Source organism: Humulus lupulus, chromosome 4 (assembly GCF_963169125.1).
Source record: "Humulus lupulus chromosome 4, drHumLupu1.1, whole genome shotgun sequence".
In the NCBI taxonomy this organism is placed as follows: Eukaryota; Viridiplantae; Streptophyta; class Magnoliopsida; order Rosales; family Cannabaceae; genus Humulus; species Humulus lupulus.
In genome coordinates, this window is record NC_084796.1 from 53,143,283 (window position 1) to 53,154,492 (window position 11,210).

The following is an 11,210-nucleotide window of genomic DNA, read 5'->3' on the forward strand; positions in this document are numbered from 1 at the left end:
TACAAGGCACATCGATAGCAAAGCATACCACGAGGTATGTAAACACATGAACAAAATAAGTGAAAGCATGCTACAGTACTTAGAGTATTTTTCAAAATTTATGATTTTGTTAAATCAAACCAAAGTACTATGCTAAGTTCGGTCATGCGAACAGGTATTATAATAGAAATATTATAATATCATTAAGGCAACCATTTACACTGCAAGCATTAGTGCTCGGATGTAAATATGAAATTAAAAGGAAAATCCGTACATCGCGAGCAGTATTGTCGGATGTAATTGTTCAAACATAAGTAAAATTAGCTGCCCATACAGCAATAAAAGGAAATTGTCTTTATAAAAGGCCCGTGGGCCGCAAAAATTGTGAAAGATAAAAATATAAGTTATTTCGGGGCAGGAGCATTCTTGTCAGCTGGAGGATCATCTTTGGCACCAGCAGCAGGGGTCTGGGCCTTGGCCCTCTTTTCTGCCTCAAACCGAGCAATGCATTCTGCCATTAGCGACTGTTGCAAGTTCTCAGCCTAGTAGTCGATTTTGGCCCCTTGGTTATGTTTCCAGAAATCATATAAGCTTAGGAAGGTGGCTTCCTTATACTTCTCCAGATTTCTGGCACCATCCTCCTCGAGCTCTTGAATGCGCTCCTCAAGTTCCTTGACCTGCTTCCCGAGCCTCGTTACCTCATCTCTGTTGGCGGTCAGATCAAGATTCAACTGCTTACACTCTCGGGTATTGAGGACAGCACTCTCCCTCCATTTTTTCCGCTCCTCGTTGGCTTTTTCTCGGGAATCTTCACTCTCCTGAAGCTCTCGAGTAAGAGTGGATTGGTCCTCGCATAACTGCTCGTTTAGCTTAGATAACTCCTTGTTCTCCACAAGCAGCTTGCTGTTTTCCTCGAGCAGCTTGGCTTTCTCATCCTCAAGCACTTGCTTAGCCTGGGCAAGCCTAGAGTCAAAGTTATTCTCTCGAGAGACCATTGCCCCAGCTCGGCGCCAGCTAGAAGTCAAGGATAAAAACCTCTGAAGGAAAAATGGGTTAAGTAAGGAAGTTTAGCGTAAAGGACAAAGCAACATGAGACAACTTACACTGGCTATCTCGTTCAAACCTCTGTTGATGATGTCGTGGATATCCATTGTCGCAGTGTCATTGATGGCGACCTGGGAACGCTTATGCTTGGAGAGCCGATATATCCTCTCCCTGGCCATGCCAACTACGTGGCTGGGCAGGGAGCCTTCGGACAAATGATCCATGGCCTCTTTGTCTACGGCCTTCGAGGAGGACCGAGGATCCGCAGGAGAGGGAGTTCGCTGCTCGGGAGCAGGCAGATGTGTTAAGTTCTCTTTGGAGGGAGCATCTGTGGAAACATTTTCTGTTCGGGCTTTCTTCGCTGGGGTCTTGCTACTTTCCCCTCGGACCCTTTTACCATCCTTCGGGACAGAAGCTTCGGCAGCAGCTTGATAGTGTGCAAAGAAGTCCCCTGAATTCATGCCTGCGCAAAGGATAACATTCAAACAATAAGTTTAAAGGATCGCAAAGAAACAAAAGTTAGAATGTAAGAGTTGCAAAAGTAAGGTACCCGAGCTATGCCTACTGGTCGTAACACTATCTACAGAACTACCTAGTTCCTGGAAGAAATCTGAATTTAAAGAAGGAGCGTTCCTAAAGTTGCCGTCCCCGTCAAATAGATGGACGGGAATGGGCAAGTTATTTAAAAACGAGAATTGTGTACCGTGTTCATTCGACGAGTCGTCAGACTGTTCGGCAGGCTCAGTAGCCTTTTGTTTCCCCTTGCCCTTGGGGACCGACGGTTCTGCTGCTCGATGGGTAGCAGCAGACTCCCTGATAGTAACCCCAGTTGGCCTCCTCCTAGGAGGTGACTGAGGCTGCTGCTCGGGACCCTGCTCGCGTCCCCCAGCATGAACACCACCCGCCGCATGTTCACTGGTCGTAGGTGGAGAGCCTTTAAGGCCAGCCAACCTAAGGTTAGCCTCAGTGATCAAACTTTTTACACTCTTAGCTGCATTGGACATACTCGCTAAGAGTGCTGCCCTCGACTCCATTCCTGGAGTGGGAGTCGGGCGCAACCATGGACCTGGAATATAGTGGAACAGTAGAATGTTACGACAAGAAAAAGTTAAAGGGCAGGAACTACTGGTTTAAGGCTCATTAATTTCCTTACCTCCTTGGGTGAACGCCAGGTTGTCCGCAGCAATATCAGGTGTGAGGAAGTACTCCAAGTGATACTTCTCTGCATTAGAGATATGGGTGGTCTCGGACAGGAAGGTTCGTCCTGTCTCTTGATGGAAAAAATGAAAAAACCCTGTACTGTCTTGGTTAGGGTTGGATTTGAGGTCAAATAAATAATTGACCTCGTGAGGGGAGGGGGCTGGCCATTTCTGGATTTTGTAAAGGATGTAAAGCGCAGTCAGCATCCTGTATCCGTTTGGGGTAATCTGGAAAGGGGCCACCCCAAAGTAATTAACCACCCCTTGAAAAAATGAATGCAAAGGCAGGGTGGCACTCACCTCAAGGTGGTATCTTGACCAGGCGCTATAAGCCCCACCTGGAAGGTTGGCTCGCTGGTCGACAGTAGGTCTGACTAGGGTCACCCCCGTCAGATTGTACTTGGTTAAATAATTGGAGACCATTCGAATGGTCACCGTGCTCGGAGCTACCACATGCCACTCGACAGCCGTCTGGTTGGCATGGAGAGGTCGGGCACGTGCCTGAACTTCGGTCTCAGGAGGAAATTCTCCTCGACCACTGGTTGAGGGAGCGTCAGCAGGAGGCTGACTTTGAGGAGGGTCGCGTCTTTTTCTGGCCTTGGTTTTTGTTCTGGCCATTTTTTGGGCAGAAGCTGGTGGAGGATTTGGGTTAGGGCGTGAAAATGAGATTTCTGGAATCAATGTGGAAGGATTCTCTTCGCCTTCGAGCAGCTGGGCTAGGAGTTCGTCTTCGATAGGTCTCTCTCCCCCCCAAGGGTCTTGCATATGAAATGCAAACAAACAATGGAGGAGATCAGACACAATCCGCGAAGTAGTGTGGGGAAGCTGGGATAATGTTGCTCGTGCCTAAGTAGCCAGCAACATCCTAATCCTACGCTGACTTCAACGTGGATAAATCGAATCAGAAAAGGAAAGAAAAAGATTTTCTAAAAAGAACCTTTTTCAACTCCTAAAGGGCGGTAAAATTTTTCAGTTTTTCTTTCGTCTAGCCTAAAGGGTGAAACTTTCAACAGCCTAACAACCTGTAGAGTCCAAGAACTTTACTTAGCTAATTTTTTAGTAGTATTATAGTATGTTTAGTGTTATATTTGTTACTATGGATTTTTGGTTCAGACCAGGAATTATTTGGACACTCATAGTAGTACTTATAGATTTTCTAAGTTTAATCTATAGTTTAAGAATATTAAGTATAACCTAAGGTTTGATTAATGTGACTGATATTAAGGATTATATTTATTATATTATAAGGTTTAGACATCAACCAATAGGATTTTAAGCACATGTTATGAATGGTAATTAAGGATTAAGTATTTTTTAGGATTAAATTAAATAAGGGTAAAGTTTGAATGATATAGGGTCAGTCAGCAGCTTTGAATACGTTAAAGGCTTAGTCAAGGCTGTTTACTCCATTCAAACTTAGCTAAGAATGTGTAAATTCGTGTTTAAATATTCAGCGTGTGCCGATATATCGCAGCTATAGGGGGCGATATATCGCAGCACGTAGATACGGAAAACACGAATCGATGCACGGTCGCCTCGGGAACAATGGTCCAGGCGATATATCGCCTATAGGGGGCGATATATCGCCTCCTCCAGCATAAATTCAAATACTTTTGAATTCTTTTCCTTTCAGCCATTCAAACTCCTCCATAAGTCCAGCATCTTTTGAACGAGTCTTCAGCCTCTGCTGAACGATTATTCAAATGATTTTCACCTAAAAAGCCATTATCTTTATTCAAGTAAAATCAAGATACTTTCATTCCCAAACTCTATAAATAGGACCTAGTACCCAGCCATTATTCACCATTTGCTCTAAGTTCAGAAGCTGCTAGTGTTAAGTGAGTGTGAGAGTGTAAACACTTGGTTTGGGAAAAACTATAAGCTTAAACATCATAAGCTTATCAAACACTTTGGGAAGTGAGTTCTATAGTATTTCGGTGGAGGTTAGATTGATCTTGCAAATCTTTGAGGTAAACCCGAAACTCTATTTCATTTATTTCATGTTATTTCCTTTCTCAAAACCTTCTACTCAGTCCCCTAACCTCATTCTTATTTTGGTTAGGGAATCCAAGTTCTTAAGCATATAAGTCGGTATGTATGTTTTTATGGTTTAGTCTTTCCATCTCTTTCATTTCATCTCCTTTCTTTAGACTCACTCCTTCTTATGGTTTTAGGAGTGTTCCAAAAAGTCCCAACTCAGTCCATTATATCCCGGTAACTTTGGTAAGGAAAATAGGCTAGAATCAATATGTTATGTGCTTGTGTTATCTATATGTTTTATGTTATTAATGTGTTATGATATGTATATGTGTATGTTTGTAGGCTTGGGCATATGACCCATATGACTAACAAGACCCCAAAAGGGTTATGGGCATATGACCTACTTAGCTAGTAGGATCCCACTAATCCCATGGGCATATTCTTGTTTAGTCTATGGGACCCCAAGTAATAATGACCATTATAATAAGTGTATGTTATATGTATTATGTTAAGTCTTTATGTTTTTATGAAAGTATGTATATGACTTTGTGTTAGATTTTCCTTGCTGGGCATTAGGCTCACTCCTTTCTGTTTATGTGCAGGAAAATAAGCTTAGAGGCGGTAAGATTCGTGACGCTTGGAGGATGTGTATCGATGATGAATGGAGTCAAGGGTCCGAGCGTTATTCGATTCGAGGATGTAGTCTCATTTTATGTTTTTATGGTTTTATGTGTATTTTCCGCACCAATTATGTAATGTCTTTTATTTTAAATCATCTTTTGTTTTTAAAGACAATGGGATCCCATAATCCTTCTTAGTATTCTGTTTATTTGTAAATAACTCTTACTTTGCAAGTTACTCAATAAATTATGGTATTTTCATAAAAATGTAAGTTTTATGTATAGTTTCGTTAATGGTCCAAATAGTCTAGATTAGTGGGTCATTACACAACCCAAATCAGAAACTCTTCCTATCAAAGTCCTAAACAGACCCATACCAGGTATAAAGACGCACTTCTACAAAATATCAAGTGGTTCCTATCAAAAACCCTAAAAAACCCTATTCAAGAACGCAGCACATCAGAGTAGAAAAATAGCATGCATGGCGTAGTTCAGATCAAAAGGGAACAAAGTTCTTACCTGGGCGAGAAGATGATTCGGAGGAAGGTAAAAACTTGAATCGGAAGATCTGCAACACAACGTCGGACTGGTTTTCGGAGCTTTGAACACAGGTGCGGGTTCTTGAAGACTTTAGCAAAGTTGATGAATAAAAAATTTTCTTGAAGGAGAAGGAAGATCTACTTATAAAAAGCAAAGGGACAGCCAAAAGGCGGTAACCATCGTTTCTCATTTTCAAAACGTGGGGAAGTGGACAAGCCATCAAAATTACCTTTTTGGAAACTGAAAAGGCTTGATTAGACATAATTATGTCATGGTTTATAAGAACGCACGGGGGTTCTGACAGACATCGTGGGGATATGAACAGTTATTCCCTTAAGTTTCTTCGTTACTGGTCGCAACAAACAAACTTTGGGGGCAAATGTTATCCAAAAAATCAGAAGCGAATGACGTGGCAAGCATTAATTACACATGGCTGACACCTGGAAGAATGCGTGTTCGACTATCGACCAGGAAAGCACCCTGTATCAGACGATCAGTTTTTCATACGACTAGACTGATCGTATGCACTTTATACGCAGAAAAGATCTTGGGCGGTTATGAGCAAATCCGAGATTCTCTCCCATGATTTCTTGAGTATCCTATTATTTAGGAAATAATATCTGTAACAAATCAATGTAAATCTTCCCCGAGCTTATAAATAGAAGAAGAGGACTCAGGGAAGAGGATCAGGCTCTATTTTTCTCTTTTCAGACTTCTAAATCTCTTGTGATTAGAAAGGTCATAGAAACCATATTGTATTTTTTCTTCAGAGGCTAGTGAAACTCATTGAACCCGAGTTCTTTGATCACTCCTTTGAATCTCAATCTAATAACAATTTAAGTGGACGTAGGTCATTACTAGATTCTGGGGCCGAACCACTATAAAATATCGTGTTCTTATTCTTTTCGTCATTACGTTCTTTTCAACGCATTCATACACGTCAAGCAAATTGTGACTCCGTGTCAGTTGCCCAAATCTAGGGTCAACAGTTTGTAATTAAATGTTAAGTATGGCCATATGACTTTTTAAAAGTTTTTTTTATATGGGTTTTTGAGACTTTTTGTTAAATGAAAACATTTATATTTCCGCATTATCGAGTTTTGAAAATCCTGGTCGTTACAGAAAGGGTGCCTTGGTTTTGGGAGGGGGAATGGTGGAGAGAAAATTGTTTTGAGAGGAAAACAATGATTAAACCCTTAACTTGTGAATGGGTAAGACTCTTCCTATTCTCTTTGGGGTATGTGTCCTAGCTCTTGAGAGCCCTAGGACCTAGCCTTGCCATCCACCTCTCTCTCTCTCTCTTTCTTTCCTTGAAAATTACTTTTATACCCCTACTTATTTTACCTCACATTTAAGGAATCCAAGGGTCCTTTGGGAATTTTGTGCTCTACATTTCCTTTAACTTTTAACATATAGTTTTTAAATCTCCAAGCATAATTAATTAAATTACTTTGTGGCCAAAACTAAATTTGTCACATATCACATAATTTTGGTAATTTTATCAAATTGACAAAATGCCCTTGGAGGCCCGAATAAGAAATTCTCATTCTTAAGCCTGGTTGATTGTAATTCAAACCTCAATCGATTTTTCTTAAACTTATTGGCTTGACTATAAAGTCTTAGTTGCCAGACAATATTAATGTTTTTATGCCATTATTTTATTTAATCTGAGATTTTTCTCCCATTAGGGTTTATTCCGTGGTCTGAGATCAATCTTTCTTTGAATAAAACTAGATCCTTTACTGGATCATCACAACAACTATAAAATTCACTAATCATCACCAATTCATATAATATCATTTGTAAAAATAATATTCCACATAATTCTTCAATGGCTCCAACCAGCTACTAACGGGTGTGTAGAGTCCAAGAACTTTACTTAGCTAAGTTAGATAGTAGTATGATAGTAATAATAGTATTATCAGTATGACTGTGGAATTTTGGTTCAGACCGGGATTTATTTGGACACTCATAGTAGTACTTGTAGATTTTCTATGTTTAACCTATAGTTTAGGAATATTAATTTTAACCTAAGGTTTGAATAATATGATTGATATTGAGGATAATATTTATTATACTATAAGGTTTAGATAAGAACCAAATAGATAATAGCACATGTTATGTATGGGTTATTAATGATTAAGTATTTTGAGGATTAAATTTATTAAGGGTAAAATTTGAATGCTCTAAGGTCAGTCAACAGCTTTGAAAACGTAAAAGAGCTTAGTCAAGGCTGTTTACTCAATTCAAATTAAGCTAAAAATGTGTAATTTTGTGTTTAAATAATCAGCGTATGCTGATATATCGCAGCTATAGGGGGTGATATATCGCAGCACGAAGATACGAAAAACACAAAACGTTGCACGATTGCCTCGGGCATACTGGCCCAGGCGATATATCGCCTACAGGGGGGCGATATATCGCCCCTCTCAGCATAATTTGAAAGTTTTTGAAATCGTTTTCCATTCAAACCTTCAACATCTTGATAAGTCCAGCACCTTTCTGAACGAGTCTTCAGCCTCTACTGAACGATAATTCAAATTATTTTCACTTAAAAAGCCATTATTTTTATTCAAGTTAAATGAAGATCTTTTCATTCCTAAACTCTATAAATAGGACCTAGTGTCGAGCCATTTATTCATCTATTACTCTAAGTTCAGAGGCTGCAAGTTGCTAGGTGAGTGTGAGAGTGTAAACACTTGGGTTGGGAATTATAAGCTTGATCATCATAAGCTTATCAAACACTTTGGGAAGTAAGGTTCTATACACATTTCGGTGAAAGATTTAGATTTATCATATAAGTCTTCAAGGTATTTCCAAACTCTAGTCCATTTCTGTATTATGTTCTTTAAAGTTCTCATAGTCTTCTACTCATTCTAACCTTATTCTTATTTTTGGTTAGGAAATCTAAGAGCTTGCACATGAGTTTTTGGTTTTTAGGAGTGTTCCAAAGTCCCAACTCTGTCCTCATATCCCGGTAATTTTGGTAAGGAAAATAGGATAGGATTTATGTGTTATATGCTTTTATATGTTATCTTATGATTTTATGTTATGTAATATGCTATGTTAAGTATGCTTGTAGACTTGGGCATATGACCTATACAACTAACAAGCCCCAAATAGATTATGGGCATATGACTTGCTTAGCAAGCAAGACCCCACTAATCTAATGGGCATATGACTTGTTTAGTTTATGGGACCCCAAGTAATAATGGCCATTATAGTATGTATGTGACATAAGTATTATAGTATGTAGTGACATAAGTGTTATAGTATGTATGTGACATAAGTGTTATGGTATATTTTTATGTTGCATTATAAATTTTTTATGTATATGGCTATATGTTAGATTTTCCTTGCTGGGCATTAGGCTCATTCCTTTTATGTTTATATGTGCAGGAAATTAGCTATAGTGGCGGGAAAGGTTCGTGGATGCTTGGGGAATGTGTATTGAGGCGGAATGGATTCAAGGAGTCGAGAGTTTCGGTTTCGAGGATGAAGTCTTTATTTATGGTTTATGTGTATTTTTCCGCACCTATTTATGTAATCTCTTTTTAAATTATCATTATGTCATGTTTTGGTTTTAAAACAATGGGATCCCATATCCTGCTTTGAGTTTATGTAAGTTTAACATTTGCTTTTACAAGTTTTTAATAAAGTATGATTATTTCACTTGTAAGTATTATTAGGGATTAGTGTCTATGCTTAGTTTTCATTAATGGTCCAAAGTCTAGAGTAGTTGGGTCATTACAGAGTGTTCAAAACACGGGATGTTATAGATCCTCTATTTATAGCTAGAGTAGTCGTGCAACACAGTACACAAAATCTTCAAGATTCAATTAAAAAATTTCACACAAATTCTTGTAACAAATAAATCTATTTGTGTCAACAAATTGAAAATTTGTCTCAACAGCTTGAATGCACTTGGACAATTAAGACGTGTAGATTCATTCTTGAATAAGAAACTTTCTCAGAATAAATCAAATCATGCAGTAATTTAGTCAGATTTAAAAGAAATAAAATTTTCATATAAAAAATCTTTATTTGTAAACAATGAAAGAGATATTTTATTTAAGAATAATATTCTATAAATAAAATATTCTCCCCAACTATTAAAGCACTCTATATTCCTGAAATACACAAAGGAAATAAATCAAGAATATTTGTCATAAAAAATACTAAGTTAAAGAAACAAATCCTTAATAAAATATTTCTTGACTTTAGCCATATGAATAATATATTCGAAAATTCCCAATATGACTTTTTGAATTGTAAAATAATTTGTCTAATATAAAATTTTCAAATATGGATTTTACAATCTCCCTCTTTGGCACCATTTTAGACAAAAATAATTATTTTAATTTATTCAAAAAGTACATGAAAAAACAATGGTTAGTTTCGACAAAGAGTTTATACAAACTCCCATTCCATTAGACATTTTAAGTAAATAGGCCATAGACATAACCAAGAAAGATGAATGTTAACTGTAAAAAGTTTAACATAAAAAATAAATAACTCCTTCAAACAAAAAGTTTAAAATAAACCTAAATTACTTCCCCTTATTGGCTTACAACATGGAAAAAGGAACAAAAAAAGGACAAAAAATAAATAGAAACATGGTTCTGTACATGACAGACATAAAAATAAAATAAAACAAAATGGGAAGAACAACTAAAGTGTCTAGAGATGAGCAAACTACTTGGCACCAGATGGTGCTGCAAAACTGGTCAGAGTAGTCAATTTGTCCAGGATATGTCGCTGAAGTCTTTCCATAACATTCAATCAATGTTTTAAATTGTGGACAACTGAATGGACATTTCCAATATCTGTTTTGATAACTACCAAATCAGTACCAGCAGATTTATAAACATCAGGTTTCAAGGTAATATTTTTGGTCTTCTTTGCAAATGTGGAGCCAACCTCTTCTTTCACTTTATAATTTGCACCCTTTGGAGTGGGGATAAGTGACTCATATTTCATCTTCAAAGGTCTTTTAGACTCAATGAATTAGTAAATAACACTTGCAAAGAGAATGTGCTGACCTTTTTTTCGTGGCATTACTCAAAGCCATGATTTGATCAAAGATGGAAGTAGCCAAATTCACCACGATGCCGGTGCTAACTTTGTTGAGAAAGAATGCCAATTCAAGAGTAATAATGGAAGAATGAGTAGTTGGTTCCCAATTATTGATGGCAAACTTGTGAAACACAACATTGTAATGTGTCAGATCAGAAATCTGTAGAGTTGTGTTTGGCCCCCATTTCATAGTTTTAACCCACCAATTTAGACAGCACCATGTATTCGAAAAATTCAAAAGTGTCAAACTTACTATCGATAAGAATACCTAAAACCTTGGAAATCTCATTATTATTAAAGACATACCAATTCCCTCGGGCATAAGCTTTCTCAAACATTAATGATTTTTTATCAAATAACTCATCATTAAAATTTGCATATAATTTTTTAACTACCCAATGAATGTACCCATCAAAACTAGAAATTGTGTCCAACCATCCTCTCTCCTCAATAGTTTTAAGAACCCCAAATACACAATGAGTAGAAAAATAATTTTTTTTCTCACAGATGAACTCTCAGTTCATATAATACTTATGTTTACCCTAAAAAATACTTACTTGCTGACGTGGCAAGATTAGTACGCACGTGGGTTGCACGTGACTACTTAGTGCTTACATCTAGGTCGACCAGTGACCAGAAGATAAGTTGCTCAATGGATTTAATAAAGATAATTGTGCGACAGTAGATGTGATGTATATGCCACCAGGTCTGGTCATAGTAACAAAGCCAGAGTTCAAATACAGTTATAAGTTAGATATTTCTAAGATATTTG